Genomic DNA, 21395 nt, shown 5'->3' on the forward strand with positions numbered 1-21395 from the left:
TGGACGAAGAGACAAACAGAAAGACGGGCGGATACAGACTGATCGATGGACAAACGGGCGCATGGACAGACACACAGACAGGCGGACAGATGGACAGACAGACACATGAATAGACGGACGCATGGACAGACAGAGGGTCAAACGTAGGGACAGACAGACGGGCGAACAGAGAAACAGAAAGACAGTCACACAGACATACAGACAGATGCACAGAAAGATGGACAGACATACAAATAGACGGATGAACAAACGGGCGAACAGAAAGACATACGCACGAATGGACGAACGCTTTGCCCCACTTATCAACATTCAATGCGTGGATATGCTGTGATATTTTTTCGTGTGCCTTGCAGCGCTTCTCCCTATTCTTCAGGTGTTTTGTCTTTTGTTTTGTCATCTTGGCATTTCAGCTTTTAGTCTTCTGGAACCTCGCCCTCCTTCTGCTTATCATTGAGTCACATTTTGTTCCTTAGCTGCTTCTTCGTCTTCTTTTTGTTTCTTTCTCTCTTCGCCACCTTTTCCTGCTGCTTCTTTTGCCTTTCTAGGTTTCACGTTCACTCCCTCCACCTCGCTGTCTTTTCCATCAGCCCTGTTCTGTGAGTTCATATGCTTTTGTTTGTCCTCAGCTTCAGCTTTGTCCTTGTCTTTAGGCTTTCCTTTGGATGCGGCCGACGTTTTGGGCTTCGTTTCTTGGCTTTTTTTTTGTAGACGGTGCTTTACTATCGGCGGAGTTCTCCGCGGGCGACAGGGCTGGTTTAAAAAGCTGCTTTACGTGTCTTCTGGGGGTCGCAGCAGGTGCCGCTTCCAGTTCCTCTCGATACGGGGCATCGTCTGCTTCCGCCGCGCCACTTCTGTTTGAGGGCAGACGACGGCCTGTCGTGTAGACGTTGCTCTCCGGGGTGACGTGTAGGTGGACGGACGGCTACGGCTGGCGTCGTTTCATTCCTTCGTTTTCGTCGCTTCTCGATTTTCTTGTCGTGGTAGCGGGCAGGCAACGTTGCGAAGGTGATGGCGATATGAGGCTTCGGTTGCGTGTGATAAAAATCTCCCGCAGTTCTCGTTAAATGCGCTCGAACTGCAAGATGTTCGATTGGTCTTCGTCATGCGTCCTTCTCAAAAGCCTGGTGCAGAGTTCCCGAGACTGCAAACCCACGTGAACTTGTTCTCGTGTATCCTTGACGTCGACGTTTACTTCTCGCCAAAGATGCACCTTAGAGTCTAAGTAGGCAGTCATGCTCTCACTCCGCTGCTGCACGCGTTCTTGCATCATGTACCATTGTTCTGCAACTCGAGGCTGACTCACGAAGGTCTGACGGAAACGTCGCTAGGATTCTTCTCAGGGTGTGACTTGGGAGCTGCTCGAACAATACCAATCTTTGGCAGCTCCTACCAACCCGGCCTGAGCAGTTTCCAGCGTGTAGGCACAAGATCACTGGGAATGATGAGGTGACGCCGCGCCAGCCAAAAGTGTCGACAGTAGTGAGTCCTTTTCATGAAAGACTTGAAGGAAGTCACGAGCGGTGTACCCATGGCCAGAGTCCGTGCCTCCACCGCCAGTTGGGTTGTATGTCCCTTCGGTCGATTCCATTTAGGGCTAAATTAACCAGTTCCTTGGACTGAAAAAACTCACATTCACTCTCGATGGCGATTCTATTTCTGAGTATGTTGTCTTCGGAGTGGTTGAAGACACGAGGCGTTGCAAAAGCATATATACTACAGTAATACAGAAAGACGGGCTAGTTGGTTTTGCTGCACACTGAAGCTTTTGCTTCAGTATGCAGGGACCAGTGCAGTCCTTTTCATCTGTGTCCACGTGTGCGCGCACTGAAGTTTCAGTGTGATATATAATGTACTCGACGACATTTTTCTGTAGCAGCACAGCCGAAGCTAGGTAAACGGAGCTTCTGCACATGTGTTATTACGCCAAGTAGTCTATTTGCGTGTAGTTTCGGTTTTGATTTTGTAAGCGCATCCAACATGTGCGTTTTCACAAAAGCACCAATCAATAAATTTCAAAACTTTTGAGTAAATTATTAAAATGCACACTTCCTTAAAGGAAAAAAAAAACAATAACCTTTATTGAAGCCTTCAAATTTATTTCGGAAGACAAAGACACATCCGAACAGCAACTGGGCGATTGGAAAAACAACGCAAAGGCACGAGAACATTTTCTAAATTTTAGCGCTTCCTGGGTCGGCACCGTTGTTTTCCTTCTTTTGCGCGAGCCGGCAGCGCCGACAAGCGCCGGCTCTCCCCATCCGACAAAACCATCTCACTACCGTGACGTAGCAGCCGGAGAGAGGAGGGTGTGCGGGGGCCTTCTCTCTTCAAGGTGGCTTTGGCACAGCGCACTTTGCCACGGCTTCTTCTCGCCGACAGATGGAGAGAGGTGGCGTGGGTGAGGAGGTGATGTTGACGTGAGAAGGGGGCTTGAGCAATGTGAGTGGTGGAGAGGGTGAGGTGAGGGAGATGACACGTGGCGAGCAGCGACAGGCTAGAAAGAGGGTGACGTCATGAGCGCGCATTGCGAGGAAAGACGTCACCTACTTGGCACCGCCCCGGTGTGGACGGACAGCGTTATACAGGCTAGCCAAAGAGCTGCTTCGCATCTGATATTTGTATGGCACAGGGCCGGGAGTCCTCGCTGTGATAACCCGCATTGCACTCTACAACACATCCTGTGGCATTTTACTCCGCTGCACGAGAGCCCTACGGAGGGGTAGGGGCGATATCTACTTACTAGCAACGAGAAAGAATAACAGCCAAGGGCCATTCAGAGAGCCCATGTCATGACCGAGGAGATGCAACTCCCCGTCCCATGGTAGGTGTGCTCTGCCTCCCTAAGGGGGGATTGAGAAACTTCTCCAAATCAAAATAAATTCGTTGTTTGGAAAAGACAGAGTAGAATAAACGGCTACTTGAGGAAACTTTCCAGAAGTTCCCTCTTATTACGTAAGCGTTGGCTCACCTCGTTTCCAGCGTGCAAAAATAACGCGCATGATAACCTGATTTCAATCTGCACTCACAGATGAACAAGTCAGCCCGACATTCAGCCAGAAAACAGTAAGTACCCTTGACTTATAACAGCGAAAGTTGAGATCACAATACGGGTCACATCCAGTGCCGTAGTTATCCACCACCGCCGTTGGTGTCCGTAACCACTGTCGGACAAAGTAGGAAAAAAAACAAAAAACTACCAAAACGCCTGGTGACTTAGTGAGATTCGAATCCGGTCTGCTGCCTGCTAGCCCAGTATTCTACCGCTGAGCAACGCCGGTGCTTGGGACTCGTTCACAAACTTGCCTGAAACAGGCTTGATGTCGGGAAAGGAATTGTGTTAATATTAGTAATGAAGCGTTTTAGAACAGCAAAGAAACAACTATGCAGGTGTCACACACGTAGCGAGTGGGCCATCCAATGCTCCAATGCATTACAAAAGCTTGTTATTCATCACCTATTAACGGTGCACATACCCACTTCAGGCCAGATTCGTCATCGTTGTCAGCCACAGAAGGTAATACAAAACTTGTTACATGTGTTTAGCGGATACCATGCGTATCCAAAGAATGGTGAATGACAGTATAGTGAATGCCGGCCTACTATGCAGAAATTTTAAGTATATATGGCATAGTCGACACTCAATAAGTGTGCTTTTAGCACTTACCCAAAGAGTGTTAGAAAAGCCTCAGCAAGGCCACTTTTCATGATTTTGCCGTGACTGTGCAGCGCCTTTCACGCACGCCTGGCGTTTTTTATTAATCCGGGAAGATGCTCCCGTACTATCGAAAAAGCCAATTGAAAAGGAAACTCTAACCGGCTTTTGCGGCGAGTTTCTTGCGCTTCGTTGATGGTATACTTCCAAGCAGCGGAAGCTTTCTTCATTTGTGTTATTGTTAGCATGACCGTACTGCTTCATCATTAGTGCTTTGTAGTGGGTACTATGTCTTGTGATATGCTTCCGCGCAATACGCAGTACCTTGGCAATTCGTGCTCATTGTAAATGATCACACCCTTGTAAATGGGCTCAAGCCCTACTATGCGGTGTATTAAATCGCCGTATCAAAGGCTGTGTGTTAGAAACTTTGAACTTGGGACGCTGAGAGTAGCAAAAACCAGCTACCAACATGCCCATAGAGCGACATCGAGGGAGTGTTGGCGGGTATGGTGATTTAAGGATATGGCATAGTCACGGTGCTGTGTCACTCTACACGAATCGAGAACAATTGTCTTTCCAGTATTTGCTTTCAAACAATGTAAAACATCTTGTCTTTGTGTGGTTCCTCTCTTCTCGATTGTGAGAATTTCGAACCTGATTGCGCAAAAAGCCGTTCCTCAATGGGAATAAATATATAACAGAATGAGCTTTCATGGTAGGACGCCGACGAGTGCAGACGCGCTTTACGTCAGCTCCTGCTTTCATGAACAATTTCGCAGTGATAATCACCGCGTACAATTCTCAGAGTGATATCCGAGAATTCGCCTCGTCATACAGGTTCTCATAATAATGAAGACAAGGTGGGCCAGCTCTTCGGGTTTTTAAGGCCTTTTCTTGGTGCTCACCACACGAGACGCTGTTAAGCTTATATAGCGAAGCAGGTCGGTTTTGTCAGTGAGCCGACGCTGTAAACCCAATGGAATCCACTGCGCCGGCAGGTGACGCACAAGACACCGACGCCGATTCAAGACACCGATGCCGATTCGAGGATGATGTACAACACGATGGTGATGAATCGCCAGCCACTACCGAGAGTGAAGAAGGGTGGCACACCGTACAATACGGACGTCGTCAAAAGCCCGGACATGGATCGGCCAGGGACGCTGACGGTGGCCTTGGTGCTAACAATAAGGTAGAATCCAGCTTTCGTAACACTCAAGCCAAAAGCAGGAAATACGGATGAACGGCATCGAAAAAGCGAGTAGAATGCCGGCGTTACCGGCGGGAGACTACAAAATTGTCATCCGACCTAGAGGAGGCCTACGCATAGCTGCTCGTGGTGCAACGAATATAACCAAAGGCACACATGAAGTCACGGCTACACCACCAGAAGTCCGTCACTTCGACGTAATAGCCCAACAAGAGACATAATATTGTGGTAGTAAGCACCCGATACCTCGACCAAGCGGACCAGTACAGAAAAAAAATCAAGAAAATACCTATGAGGCAAAGAACATGAAGCGGCAGTGTATGAAACAGCACCAGAAGATACAGCCAAGGGTATCATTAAAGAAATCTTAAAGGAAGAAACCCCTGGTAGCACTATAGCGCCCCTTGTCACTGAAAGAAACCACAACATCATCAAGGGTAAATGGCTGGAGAATACTACAACGGCCATTGTGCTGTTCACTGGACACAACGTACCCTTCAGTGTGTGCTGTGATAGAGTAATAATACCGTACACATTGTACCGCAAGCGAATTGACTACCGCATCTAGTGCCAAAGAGTGGGACATAGAAGTGACGCTTGCCCCAATCCCCAAGATAAACTTTGTGCTGGTTGCGGCATTCACAACCTCAAAGATGACCACAGATACAACCTTAAATGCCAAATCTGCGGAAAAGACCACGCTACAGCCGATAAAAGCTGCACAGCCAAGTTAAGAAAACCATACATTGTAAAACTGAGACTTTGGGCGAGACTACCAGAACATCAAACGCAAAGCTCATCTTCACCAAGAAAACATCCACGAGAGTGCTCGACATCGAGGCCCGGAAAACAATAACAAAGAAGATCCCGGTTCGGTCCAAGGCACCCCAGTTCTACAAGCTCTCATTCCAGTTCCAGGTGGGCATCGGCGTCTAAGGAAACACAGATAAAGGAAGCGGCTTGCGACTGGAGGGACCTCAGAAGGGTAAAAATAACAACACTAGCAATAACAGCAACCGTCAAGAGCTACAGCGGCTTAGAGATGAAAACAGAGAAACGAAACAAATGATGCAAAGATGCAAGTCCAGTCTCGTTGTCAGAGGTTGTTCACTCCTTGTTAAGCTACTCCGACGGAAGCAATACATGACAGGCATTGAAGACGTCAGCGCACGCAGCCTTCTGCCTGTTGTGTTCCCACGGCTGTGCGTACAATAAGGTTGTAAAAATAGTAAGACACACGAGACAAAAGATGAAGATGCACGCATATAACGAGTATATGCAAGTTAATATAAAAACACGCGTGTAAAATATGACACACAAATAACTTTACCTTCACATCTCGTACAACCCTTTCGAAGCTGCTCTGACGAAAGAGATTGATGACAGGCATCGCAGACGCCAGCGCATACAGTCTTCAGCACAGTGTGCGCCCATGGCTGCACAATAAGTATGTAAAATAGTGAGTCACACGTGACAGAGGATGAATACGAATGCACATGAGAAATACGTGCAAGGTGAAATAAAAAAAATTGGCAGCATATCCACGGAGTGAATGATGGAGAGTGGGGCGAAGCATTCATCCGTCCATTTGTTCTTGCTTCCGTCCGTCCATGCGTCCGTCTGTGTGACCGTCCATGTGTCCATCCGCCCGTCCGTGCGTGCATATGTTCGGGCGTCCGTCCCTGCGTCAGTTCATGCGTCCATCCATGCATCTGTCTGTGTGTCCGTGTCACAGGTCCGGTTAATTTGGGAGGCGATCGCCGGGCTAATTCCAAGGGCCGAAGTATCGGCCCCCCGAACCGCACCACGAAAGCGTGGACAATTTAGAAGTGGTACTATTTGGCGCGCCAGCGGACGCTGGCTGTGGCCCAAAGAACAAGTCAGAGCCGGGAGTTGATAAACAAACAAAATTATATTCTCAATTATGGCAGATCAAAACGATACACAAGTATGCACACTCTACAATAGTTGAATACAATGTCACCAATCAAACACTGTATTACATAGTACAATCAGCCACACTCGAAACAACGGACACAGACAACAATATGCACTGCAATGCAGTCGCATGCATCGAACAACCAAGACACTTAAAGACTGAAAGTTAGAAAACTTATTCAGTCCAAAGTTCTTGGAACAAAAAGTCTGATGATACTCTTCCGAGAATCACTCACTCAAAGTCCAGCGTTGTTGTTGTTCCGCTGCCCCCGAAGTTTCTCTTCCAGGAAACCTCGCGTCTTCAGTTGGCGCTCTCCAAACTTCAAACTTCTTCGCCGGAAACACGTCGGCTTCCTACACGCAGCTGTTGCCACGCGTCTTCGCTCGATAGCGGTATACACACACTCTTGCCTGTAGCTTGAGCCTTCACCACTCAGGTGGAATTCCTCTTCTTCTCCTCCTTTGTCACGGAAGACAAAAGGCTTCGCCCATAAGGCGGAACACCCTACGCACTCTGGCGCATACTTTCTTCTTCTCCTGCTTTGTCACTAAGGACAAAACCTTCACCAACTGACGCGGTGGGATAACCTACGCACTCCGGCGTTAACTTGCTTCTTCTCCTGATCTCCCATCTCCCCTGCTCGGTTAAATACCTACCGCGCGAGATTCCAGAAAGTTCTCATCATTTCGTCGGCGCGATAGGCAGCGAAGGCTGGGGAGAGGGCGAGACGGTTCGAAGGCCGTCCGCGACGGATGACGCAACCCGGCATCACCCCGCCCCTTTCCATCTAAAACATTCCAGGGCTTGCTCGGGCGCCGATGAGATGAGGTTCGTCGGCGAACCCACGCTTCCGAGGGGAAAAGGACGCGTGCCCGGGGAGTCTTTGGATGCTTGTTTTCTTTTTTTATCGTTGACCTCTCGGCCCTTCGTCGCGAGAATTTGGCGGCGCGCCCGTTTTTGAACGCTCGTTTTGTGACAGTCCGTTCGTACATATTGTTACGCACAAGGAGGACCAGGACGTATACGGCTGAAGGGGGCCGTTTATTTTGGTCGCGAAGAGAAGCGCCGGAGCGGCCAACAGGTTGATGATCGCAGCGTCGTCGTCTTCTTTCTTCCTCCAGCTTGGGGCAGCCAGCATGTTCACCCATCTTCGTTTTCTTCCAAGGCATGCGTAACATTCCTCCCCTCGCAGACGAAGCCCGCCGGGCGAGGTAACCGATTCACCTTGGTGTGTACAACTTCAGTCGAGCGACATGGACTGCTTGGGTTTTAGCGGTTCTTCTGCCACTTCTCGTGAGGCGAGCTATTGCTTACGTAATTTCCGTGATTTTGTCGAGAACGACAAACGGTCCGTCTTATGTGGCCAAGAACTTTTGGCATAACCCGCGTCTTCGTACCGGAGTCCACAGCCACACTAAGTTGCCTGGATGGTAAGTTACAGGCCGGTGGCGGACGTCATAGCGTACCTTCGATTTTTCCTGTGATGCCAAAGTGCGTAGACGAGCAATACGACGCGCCTCTTCTGCAAGGCAGAGGATTTCGGTGACTGAGAGGTTCTCGTGCGCCGAGAACGGCAAAACTGTGTCGAGTGTGTGCCGTGGCGGTCGTGCGTACATCAAGAAAAAGGGGCTATAGCCTGTTGTCTCGTGCTTAGCGGTGTTGAACGCGTACGTTATAAATGGTAGCACGTCATCCCAGTTCTTGTGGTCGGATGCCACATACATAGAGAGAATGTTTAAAATTGTTCGGTTGGTGCGCTCCGTGAGCCCATTTGTTTGCGGATGGTATGGCGACGAGTGACGAAGGCGGGACTCACTCAATCGAAGCAGCTCTTCTACTATATCTGCCGTAAATTGTCGCCCACGATCACTGATGATCACGTGATGTGGGCCATGTTGGAGGATAACGTGCTGCAGTAGGAACACAGAGACGTCGCTGGCAGTTGCGGTTGGTATGGCCGCCGTCTCGCAGTAGCGCGTGAAGTAATCGACACATACAATTATCCAGCGATTGCCCTTAGCCGACTTTGGAAAAGGGCCCATGAGGTCAATGCCCACCTGTTGGAAAGGTGTGCTTGGAGGTGGCAAGGGCTGTAGAAGACCAGCCGGAGCAGTAGACGGGCGTTTGTGGCGTTGACACTGTGTGCAGCTGGCCACATACGCCTTGACTGACTGTCGGATTCCTGGCCAATAAAAGCGTTCCTTAGCACGGTAAAGCGTCCGCGCAGAACCTAAATGTCCGGACGTAGGATCGTCATGCATAGCACCTAAAATTGCTGTCCGAAGGCTTTCTGGCACTACCAGGAGGAAACGTGCGCCAGTGCAGGAAAAGTTCTTCTTATATAGGAGTCCGTTGCGTACACAGAAATGGCATGCCGTAGGAACTGTGCAAAGCGATAATAGCCTGGTGTCCTTTCGCTGTTTGTCTTTGAAAGTACTGAGGTCGGGAAACTTTGGTGACACAGAAGCTACGAGGTGATCGAGGTCATCGGCGTCACACTCTGTAGGGCTCAGTGGCATGCGCGAAAGGCAATCTGCGTCGGCGTGTCGTCGACCACTTTTGTACGAGACTATGAAGTTATACTCTTGGAGCCGAAGTGCCCAGCGCGCTAGACGGCCGCAAGGATCCCGAAGGTTGACGAGCCAACACAATGAGTGGTGGTCGGTGACGACTGTAAAAGGGCGTCCATATAAGTAAGACCGAAACCGCTGAATCGCAAACACTACCGCGAGGCATTCTTGTTCTGTGACAGTGTAATTCTGCACGGGCCTACTCAAGGAGCGACTTGCGTATGCAATCACGTGCTCGCGGTTACCATAGCGTTGAACTAGGACGGCACCAATTCCTATGCCGCTGGCATCTGTGTGCAGTTCGGTTGGAGCTGATGGGTTGAAGTGTTGAAGAACCGGCCGAGACGTCAGGAGGAACTTCAGTTGACGAAAAGAGGAGTCGCACTCCGGAGTCCACTCGAAGGGAGTATTCTTCCGTAGCAAACTTGTCAGCGGATACGCGGCATCGGCAAATTTAGGTATAAAGCGGCGAAAATAGGAGCAAAGCCCCAAAAAACTGCGGAGCTCCTTCACAGAGCGCGGCACATTGAATGTTTAAACGGCTGCTGTTTTCTGGGGATCTGGACGGATGCCCTCCTGATCGACTAGGTGCCCGAGAACAAGGGTTTGTCGGTCTCCGAAGTGGCATTTATTTGAGTTAAGAACAAGGCCAGCGTTTCTTATGCAAGTCAGTACAGTATCCAGACGTGAATTGTGTTCGCTGAAGGTGCGGCCAAAGATGACGACGTCGTCGAGATAGCACATGCAAATGCTCCACTTCAAGCCACGAAGAAGTGTCCATAAATCGCTCGAACGTCGCCGGCGCGTTGCACAGTCCAAATGTCATCACGTTGAATTCAAAAAGGCCGTCAAGGGTTACAAAGGCTGTCTTTTCTTTATCTTCAGGATGCATGGGAATTTGCCAGTAGCCCGATCTTAAGTCTACAAAAGAAAAGTAAGAGGCCGAATGCAGACAGTCGATGGCATCATCAATACGTGGAAGTGGGTACACGTCTTTTTTTGTTACACCATTCAGTCGGCGATAATCGACGCAAAATCTCCAAGATCCGTCTTTCTTTTTAACGAGAATTACTGGAGCTGCCCATGGACTTACCGACTCTTGAATGATACCGTTTTCAATCATTTCGTTCACCTGCTCATTAATAACCCGCCGCTCGGATGGCGAAACACGGTATGGCGTTTGTCTAATCGGATTGGCCAAACCCGTGTTGGTAGTGTGACATGTCCGAGAAGCAGGGATTAGGGGCGCTTTGTCTTTCTGCGCAAAGTCGAATGCAGAGACGTGCTTCGAAAGTACATTGACCAATGTTCGGCGTTCACTTGTGCTGAGCGACTTATTCACCATTGACAAAAGAGCCGTTTCAAAACTGTGACTACGATGCTCTTCCGGCGCATCTTTAAGCTCGGTTACCAGTAAGGCCTCGTGCTGTCCACTGACGACGGCTAACTTTAGACCATCTGGTAACATCACGGGTTCTGTAGAGCAATTGACAGTCCATAAACCAGCGCGTCCACGTCTGATCGACACCACACAATGTGGGATCAACACATTCTTTTTCATGCAGTTGGTGTACACTGGTTCTACGTTGGCATCAAAGTTGGCGGAATAGCTGTCGCTGCAACCAACAGGTACACAAACGGTTGATAACGGTGGTATGATAGTGTCGCCACAGACACACAATGCCGTCCTACCATCCACAGGGTTTTCCAAGAGTGCTGGCGGAACGTGATCACTCAAGACTATGGTCCCTGTGCGGCAGTCAACAGTCGCACCGCACTCCTTCAAAAAGTCCATACCCAAAATAACATCATGTGTCGCCTGCGGAATAATCACGAACTCCGTTGGGATAACGCGGCCTCCGAGAAATACGTCAGCTTGACACACACCAACAGGATGCAGTGCCTCATCACTCACTCCGCAAAACTTCATAGCTTGATTCCACCTAAATAAAACCTTCCGCCCCAAGGTACCTTTAAAACACGCACTCATGACCGAAATGGTCGCCCCCGTATCCACCAAAGCCATCACAGGCACACCGTCAACAAAAACACGTACTTTGTTCTTGAGCATCAACACAGGAGGTATTTATGATATTAGCACGTCTCCGGCGACCTCACCTCTATCGGCCGCGCTTGCTAGTTTTCCTGTGGCAAAGGAGACGTGTTGCGACGCCGTGGTGAAGGAGAACGGGGAACACGAGGCGGTGGAGGCGTCAAGCTCCTGTCAGATGTAGGGGAGTGGTTCCGGAAGCTGCGTGTCCAGTAGTCATCGCGAGGCAGCAGGTGTGTTGCCCTAGGGTCGTCGTACGGTCGATCAGACGATCGTGTGAAGTGTTGTGGTGGGTCATAGTACGTTGCTCGCGGGTCATCGCGAAGTCGTTCGGAAGCCCGTGCAAAGTGTGGTGGGTAGCCATACCGTGGGGCTACACGTCGACGGTTGCAAAATCGTGAAATATGTCCTGGTACACCACACGAGTAGCAAACTGTGAGAGGTCTAAACTCTCTTCGTTCGTCGATGAATCGAACATCGTCTTCCCTGGCGGAGTGGGTCGGTTCGTTCCGTATATCATAAGGATAGACCGGGCGTCGCGAAGAAGGCGGACGCTGGGGGTATCGGTCATGGCGAGGAGCTGGCAAGCGTGGTGCTCTCCTTGGCTGTGGGAGTGCGCTGTACTCAACAGCTGCTGCACTAAACATCGATAGCCAAGGGGTCGTAGAAGGCGGCGGCGCAGTCACAGCCTCACGTGGCACTTATACCGAATGTTGGTCGTTTACAGAATGGTGATCAACTGCTGAATGCGTCTGTTCTCTATAGCGAAAAAGTTCTTCGCGAACAATCTCTCGAATCGTCGAGGACAGGTCTGGGCAGGCGCTCGTGTCGATGCTGGCAACTGTTGTAACATTTGTGAGCCGGCCAAACTTTGGAGCAATCCTGCGCATTTTCAGCTGTTCGAAAGTTCGGCAATGCCGAATCACGTCGGACACCGAGCTCAGGTGCTCTTTTCCGATGAGAAAATTATATACATCTTCGGCTATGTCTTTCAGCAAATACCCTACTTTGTCGTCTTCTGACATCTGATCATTGGCCAGCTTGCAGAGCTTCAGCACATCCTCTATATACGTGGTACATGTCTCACCTGGAAGCTGCGCGCGTTGAGACAATGTCTGCTCTGCCCGCTTCTTTTTGACGCTCGAGTCGCCAAAACACGCTTTCAGCTCTGCAACAAAAACGTCCCACGTCGCCACTGTGTCCTCGTGGTTTTCCTACCACACGAGCGCAGTATCCGTAAGGCAAAAGACCGCAATGCTGAGCTGAGCGGCGGCATCCCAGCCGTTGGACTTGCTGACTCGCTTGTACTGGACGAGCCACGCGTCGACATCCTCTCCCAATTTTCCTCCAAAGGTTGGCGGGACACGGTAGTAGGGCACGGAACCCATTGGAGTTGGCCTTGAAGCGTTAGATGGCTGATCTTGGGCCATTACGATCGGCGCAGGTGGGAGTCCGGCAAGGCGGCGGCTGCGGCGTAGTCCAGGTAGTGAAGCTCCCGTCGTTGGGCTTGTCTTACCCAGCACGCTTCCACCAATCTGTTACGCACAAGGAGGACCAGGAGGTATACGGCTAAAGGGGGCTGTTTATTTTGGTCGTGAAGAGAAGCGCCGGAGCGGCCAACAGGTTGATGATCGCAGCGTCGTCGTCTTTTTTCTTCCTCCAGCTTGGGGCAGCCAGCATGTTCACCCATCTTCGTTTTCTTCCAAGGCATGCGTAACAATATATTCAACACTCCAAGTGCCACCATCTAGCATCTTTTCATCATATATTCCCTATATAAAAGCACCACCATCCAGCGGACATTTCAAGAACTAAGTGAGAGGTGGCACACGCACACTTTCTTACTGCTTGCGCTTCGGGTCTACTTCCCAACTTTAACAACCTCGAGTTCATGGCATATACTAGTTCACTGTATTCATGGCACTGCGGCCCAACGCTCGCTAAACTTTTCTAAAACCAAGGAGGTTACGCCCAGCGAGTATAACGTAGCAACCCTTTCTTGTCAGATAGTGCTCAATGTACATGCCAATGGCTGCTGTTGCGAAGCGTGCCTCCGACGACGTTACGAAGGGCGCCACGAAATCTCACCGCTGCAACCACTGTTTCGAAAGACGGCGACGCCAACACGGTCCCGAAGGCGCCACTGCTTTGAGCTCCGCCGGGAAGGTCACCAGCCGTTTGGTAGCGTAGGTTTCTCAGCTCGCGGCTGCTTCTGCGCAGAGCTGATAGACGAGCGGACGAAGCGACGGTGAGTTAAACAAGGTTTATGTACAGCATATATACAGAGGTGTTACAAATTCGGCACTGGGGCTGACAGAGACTCGAAGAGCCGAGCTCTCCTCTCTAACACATAGCTCTGCTCTCAAATAGGTTTGCTGCTCGTGACGCGCCCGCAGGGCTTCTTTTATATGCACCGTGTGGATTCTTTGAGTAACCATATGTCCAACCAGAAGCGCCGCTGGTCGTGAGGTCAGAATCCTCCAAAGAGGTCGCCGCTGGGCCGCGTCATTCTCATCGAATCTGGAGCCGCTGCGCTGCAGGTGGCTGCACCCAAGGACGAGTGACGTCGCCATGCATTGAGTCAGACTCGCCAGACAGGAAGGCGCCGATTGCTTGCTCGACGGGCTCGCTTGCTGAGGTGACTCAGTGTGCGTGCGCGGCAGAGAGGCACCGCCGCGTGATGACGCCGTTGAGTTGTTCGCGTCAGGCGGGCTCGCGGGCTGGCGTTGGCACAGATTGCCTTTTTCAGAGGCATGGACGTTCGTTGTGGACTCGCAGGCATAACACTGCTCATGGGAAATGAGAGACAGGAGAATTCGACTTTTATTCCTTACGGCTTGCACTTCGTATCTACTTCCCACATTTAACTACCTCGACTTCATTCATGGTATATAATAGTTCATTGTATTCATGGCACTGTGGCTCAACGCTCGCTAAACCTTTCTAAAACTAAGAAGGTTACACCCAGCGAGTATAACGTAGCAACCATTTCGTGTCAAATAGCGCTCAATGTACATGCCAATACCTGCTAATGCAGATCGCAGCGTGCGTGTTAACTAAAAGCCAAATGATTCTGTCTCTCCTTCTCCATTAGCAGCCATTGGCATGTTCATTGAGCACTATTTTTTAATGTTCAACAACGCACAGGAGAAATCTCCCACCGGCACCACCTTGGAGGTCAGAATGTTATGCTTGTTACATTCTACAGCGGCTACCAGGGATGAACGGGTGCCGCTATATGGAGCCTTGCCCCTAAAACATACGTGAGATATGACATGCTAATAATTTCACCGCGATGTCACACATCGTAAAAAACTCATTTCGATCCCCGTAGCACAACAGCTTAGGAGCGGAGGCCGCAGCCACAACTCCACGAACCACCGTGCCGCTAACAAGTCGGCGAGTCCTAAGCGAGTGATGTCTTTCAGCTCGAGCAAGCGAACGCGAGACCAGACATGGCACTGCACGCGGAGTGTCTGCCGCCACCGAACTTCGGACAGGAGAGCAAGCGTAGGCTTGGCCGCCGCCACGAACAGCACCGAGCTGGTTTGGAGCTAGCGCCGAAGAAATCGACGGTAATGTGGCCCTTTGAAACACACTCGAGCGAGGGCAGCGCGCAAACGCGAGTCCGCCGCCGTGGCCAACGGACTGCGCCGAGTTGATTGCGACCGACTGACGGGGAAGCCAACTGTAATGGCGACCAATTTTCAGAGTTCCGACGCTAGTGAAAGCGCCGCAAGCCCGTGCTGGTGCAGTTACAGCGCGCGACATACTACAGCCAAGCTCGTTACGAGAACCCGCCACGTGCTTTCGCTGACTCCCAACACAGCGATGAGGTCTCATCCCAATATCAAGAGCCCAGAGCTCATCGCGGCGGCGAAGACAGGCGAGCACTTGATGAGCAAGCGTACGGGAAGCCAACAGCCATGGCGGCCAAATTTCAGGCAGTCGCAAAGCACAGGCGAACTGCGGACACCCAAGCTGACCTTCGCGGTGACTTTCGTGTGTGCGATATAAAACACGACCAGGCCCGTTGCCGGCAAGTGCGATCCGTATCGCACACGCGACAAGTAGAGTAGAATAAAGAATGATCACCTACTTGCAAAAAAATTCAGCGCTGAGTTCTGCCCTGAGTCTGACTGAAGTCAGGTATCCGATAGGCTTGCTGTATTCTCGGCCGCCATGTTGGCCTTTCCAACTGTTGCTGTCGTGTGTTGGTAGTGACTATCTTGAAGCCAGAGATACAAAGCGAGGCGTAAGGCAAAAGGGTGTTAAAAGGGTTTGGGGTTCGTCCTTTTCGAGACTAATGGGGCTGCCACAACCATTAATCCCTTTAAGGACTAACGGCACCGGGTCTAACAGTTAGTTCCCACAGACGAGCTCAAAGGACTAACATTTATTGTTCATATTTACTCCTTAGTGTGTAACCGTTAATCCCACAATTCACCTCAAAGGAATAACATTTAGTCCTCACATTTGCACCTTATAAAGCAACTGTTAATTCCCACATATACACCTTACCGGGCAACCATTAGTCCTCACAGTTGCACCTTGCCGAACGAATGGTTGATCCACTCAAATACTCCAATAGGACGAACTTTTTGTCCCCAGTTCAAACTTTGTATTTTATTTATTTTGCGTCAGGCCTAATACTTTTTTCGCCTGTTTTTCTGCGCAGTGAGCAATAAATTGCGTAGAAAAGAACACGCGAAAAAGTAGTCAGCCACCTATGTGTAACTGCTTTCGCAGTCACAGCAACAACGAAAGACAAAAGTGAGACATCGAAATCTTTTATTTTTCTACATACGCATGAAGCTTCGCCATTCATTTAAGTGAATTCATGGCGAAGTGTACAATAGCAGTCTCGTTGTCAAATCTTGTTCACTCCTTGGGGAGCTCCTCCGACAAAAGCGATATATGACAGGAATTGCACACGCCAGAGCACGCAGCTTTCTGCCTGTTGTGTTCCCACGGCTGCACGCACAATATTATAATAAAAATAGTTTGACACACGTGACAGAAGATGAAGATGCACGCATATCACGAGCAGGTGCACGCTTAATATAAAGACAAGGGTTAAAATATGACACACAAATAACTGTACCTTCACATCTCGCACAGTGCTTCTGAAGCTGCTCTGATGAAAGAGGTGGATGACGGGCATCGCAGACGCTAGCGACGCAGTCTTCAGCCTGGTGTGTGCGCACAGCTGCACAATAAGTATGTAAAATAGTGAGTCACACGTGACAGAGGATGAATACAAATGCATATGAGAAATACGTGCAACGTGAAATGAAAACCTACGTGAGATATGACATGCTAATAATTTCACCGTGATGTCACACATCGTCAAAGACTCATTTCGATCCCCATAGCGCAACTGCTTAGGAGTGGCGGCCGCAGACACAACTCCACGAACCACCGCGCCGCTAACAAGTCGCCGAGTCCTAAGCGAGTGATGTCGTTCAGCTCGATCAAGCGAACGCGAGACCAAACACGGCGCTGTATGCGGAATGTCTGCCGCCAGCGAACTTCGAACAGTAGAGCGAATAACATAATAGCCGCCACGAATAGCGCCGAGCTGCTTTGGAGCTAGCGCCGAAGAAATCGACGGTAATGCGGCCCTTTTCCACAAACAGGAGCGAGTCCAGCGCGCGAACGCGAGCCCGCCGCCTCGGCCAACGGATGGCGCCGAGCTGCTTGTGACCGACTGACGGGAAAGCCAACTGTAGTGGCGACCAATTTTCAGAGTTTCGGCGCTAGCTAAAGTCCCGCAAGCCCGTGCTGGTGCACTTACAGCGCGCGACATACTACAGCCAAGTTCTTTTCGAGATCCTGCAACGTGTTTTCGACGACTCGCAATACAGCGACAAGGTCTCAACCCAATATCGTCAACCCGGAGCTCATCGTGGCGGACAAACGAGCACTCGACGAGCGAGCGTACGGGAGGCCCACGCAATGGCGCCCAATTTCCAGGCGGTTGCAAAGCACAGGCGAACTGCAGATGCCGAAGCTGACCTTCGTGATGCATTTCGTGCGTGCGATATACAACATGACTGAGCCCGTTGCCGGCAAGCGCGATCCGTATCGCACACGCGACAAGTAGAGTAGAATAAAGAATGATAACCTAGTTGTCTTAGAATCCAGCGCTGTTTTCTGCCCTGAGTCGGACTGAAGTATATATCCGTCTTCTCGGCCGCTATATTGGTCTTCCCAACTGTTGCTGTCGTGTGTGGGTCGTGACTATCTTGAAGCTAGAGATTACAGCGCAGCGTGGTGACGTGTCGAGACTTGCTCCAGACTTCATGGGTGCAGCGAAACGCAAAAACAGCAGCCCACGCTCATCCAAGCGTACACACAAGCAGCACGTTGTAATTTTAAGATAGTCGAATCTAGGCGGCCGTGGTCGAGCACTCCAAGCGTGACGCAACGCCAACCGCCGGCGGCAAAATACGGCGAAAGACTGAGCCAGGAGAGGAGGAGGACGGATTGTGACCTTGGCAACGCTTTGCTCACTGCCTGCCATTACCGTGTAATTCATCCCTTTGGAGCGTATTTGGAGACTAAGTGGTTTGCACGCGGCACGCTTCCCTCTGTGGTTGCTCCTCAACGGTCTATTCGTTCATCGCGCGCGCCTATTGGGCTCCGTTACTCCCTTTTCGGGTAATTTTGCCTTGGAGAGTATTTATGGGCGCGAGGACATGTCTTTCCCTTCGAGAGACGAGATAATCAAGCCTCTTTCGAAGAGAGCGGGCAACTTGCGACCGTCGCACGCAATTACCCTTTCTTGGTTCGCGAAACGCGTTACTCTGCCTCAGCGAGGGAACAAACCCTCGTTGGGGAGATAGAATCACGGACGGTGGAGAAAATGAGCGTGCCGACAGCGGGCCGGTCTCTCTTGCACTGGCCACCAAGATGATGGTGATGATGATAGTGATGCTAGTTCCTTCGTTGCAAGCGGGCACCCAATGGTACCCTGGCCAATGATAAATAAATAGTACAATCAGGGAGTACTAAAGCGCCTCCATGCATTTTCTGCCACCCAGGATAAATTGTGGTTCCTAGAATATACTTCCTCTTCCTTTACACCTGTCCTCCGACGAGCGGAAGCGTATGTAACGCCGTGATGTTTCTGCTGCTTTTCCGGTTCATGACCGAGCTCACAGCTAGCTCTACCACAGATAGGGTAGAGTAAGTAAAACTCACGCCTCTTGACGCGCCTAACTCATGCTGCGCCACCACTCGGCCATCCACCCCGTCGGGCAGCATCGTGCGCAGCAGCGAGGTGGCATTCCTCGCGAGCTCGAGATAACACTTGTGGAAGAAGAAACGTTTCTGAAGTGTTCAGAAACGAAACGGAAGGAAAAAAGCGGAAGAAACGGGTTCAATAACTGCCTTTCGGAAGCTTCGGAACTGGAAGTAGGCGACGATGGTGAAACAACGGTTGGCGCTACTTCAAAAAGCGGCGCTATACGCGATGAAGGGGCTTTAGGGAGTACAAGCCCAGATTTCAATGCTAGCCAAGGCGATAGACGCCCAAAGACGTAAGGGTCTACCCTTTTTTCATTTTCTTAGAGCGGACAGCCCCTCTACGCGGCATTTACGCGTTTTGCTGTAACGTAGCAATAAAGTGCTGTTTAGTTAATCTAGTCTGTTGCCTTATTCGCCGGAACCCATGGCTATGATGCCTTGAGCTACTAGACGTGAAGTGCCAACCACTGGCAGGCGTATGCACGCGCGTGCGCGTTGAAAGCGTCTAGTCACGCCTGGGAAGGAAAAGGAAGCACAACCACTCGCACGCGTCGATGGCGTTGACGCTAACGCGTCTATGGCTGATGCAGTGTTGCTTGATCTTTTGGCTTAAAACTGTCCTATTTCACCCCAAATTGGCGCGTTCTCAACTGGAGCGGGTTCGTACGGTGCCGAAGATATGATAGCGCGTTTCAACGTTGACTGTCCTTCACCCGTCACAGCTATAACTATTTTAGAATTAATTGACATCGCAGTGAGCAAAGTAACTACAGCGGTATGCACCAGAAATCAACATAAATGCGAGCTCCGCTCTCGAGAACTAAAATTCGCGTCCGGAATCATCATATAGGCGTGCGCAAGGCTTTCCCTAGGGGGGGGGAGCAAAGGTGTGTCGCAGTGCCCCTTCCTATTGTGTGAATGTAGGGGCTGACTTGGTGCCCCCTCCCTAATATATTGGTCGAAGGAGTTGACATGGCGCCCCCCCCCAACTTCCGTGACTAAGAGTGGGGGGAGGGACGGCTGCTTCCCTGTGGGGTTTATAAATCAAGTTTATAAAACGGCAAGGTGGATAAATCACCTGACTGCTATACCAAGATTAACAAATTCATTAATAATATTCTGAATATTCTGGTACGTTAAGTAGAATAACACTTCATAATTTACCGCACTCACTAACTTGATAATCATACCCGAAACTTCATTATGTGTAGAATTTAGGTCATAAGGCTGCAATCGAGCTCTAGAAGGCTTTTGATGATGTGTGTTTTAGCAATACCCTCTAATGCAAGATAGCACACCTGGCTGTTAATGATTCAACAAATATTGGTCACAAGATAGGAACCAAGCACTGCGTAGAATGCTTTTGGACATTGTTTGTAATCGAAATATGCTGTAACGCAACTAACTGCATTTTCCTGACACTTCATGGCGTCACAGATATTGCTCAAAAGACTTCAATTTCATCCTGTATGAAAGACTTCTGGACGTTGTCTGTAGTCAAAATATTCTCTGAAAACACAAGTCGCACCCAGCACTTCATGAGGTCACAGAAACCGGTCATAAGATTGCAACTGAACCCCGTGCAAAGGCATTCGAACGTTGTCTGCAGCCAAAGTGTTCTTCCATGAATAAACCACACCAGACACTTCAGGATTCAACCTACATCAGTCATAAGATTAGAACCAAGTGCTGCGTGGATTGCTTTCGGATGTTATATTTATGTAGGTTCAAATACTGCAGCCCAATGCGGGGATATTGCAGTAGTTGTGTACATAAATTCAAAATGAAAACGTTTAAACAGTAATATCACAATGAGTGTGCCAACTTAAACAATTATCACTACCTCCTGAGTACAGCCCTGTAAAAAATGACAGAAAAAGAACATTAATCTGATACAACAACCTCCAAACAGCCCGACACACAAGTATCACGAACCAAACCAAGTATATCATTCCAGTGTTTGATGACTTCATTTGAATGTGTTAGAGAGCACTAAAAATGGCTCTAAGCTGGACTGTGATTGCAGATAAGTGCTGTGTTGAAGGTTTTTCCACTTTTTTGGTAGTTTAAATATTCTTTAACATCTATAAAATGCATCTGGAACTTCTTGATCAGACAGATATTAGTTTAATATTCCAGCCAAGCACTGCGTAGAAGGCTTTTATATGTCATCAGTAGTCAAGCTACCCTTTAATTCAATGAGGCATGCCCGAAATTTTTGATGCTACAGACATCGGTCATAGGATTGCATCAGAACACTGTACAGAAGTTTTTGGCAAGTTTTTAACATAGCTAAACTGAATATCTTGATATCTTGAATATGCTCAAGAGCATGCATATATAGTTCAAGTTAGTGCTTATACTAAAAAAAATCACAGCATATCCACGGAGTGAATGATGATTGGTGGGGCGCAGCGTTCGTCAGTCTGTCTGTCCATTCGTTCTTGCGTCCGCCTATATGTGTGATCCTTGGTGCATCCGTCCGTTTGTTCATTCGTCTGTCTGTCCGTCCATCTCTTTTTGCGGCCATCCCTCTGTCTGTCCATCCGTCCGTGTGCCCCTCTGTCTGTCCGTCCGTGCGTGTGTCAGTCCGTTCGTCCATATGTCTAGAGAAAACTCCAAGCACAGCCATCTCACATCTTTTCATCATGTATTCATCATATACAAGTGCCCCCATCTAGCAGACATTGTAAGGACCGCTATTTCGGGTATGTGCCACT

The sequence above is a fragment of the Rhipicephalus microplus genome, chromosome 2, assembly GCF_043290135.1.
Source record: "Rhipicephalus microplus isolate Deutch F79 chromosome 2, USDA_Rmic, whole genome shotgun sequence".
NCBI classification, from domain to species: Eukaryota; Metazoa; Arthropoda; class Arachnida; order Ixodida; family Ixodidae; genus Rhipicephalus; species Rhipicephalus microplus.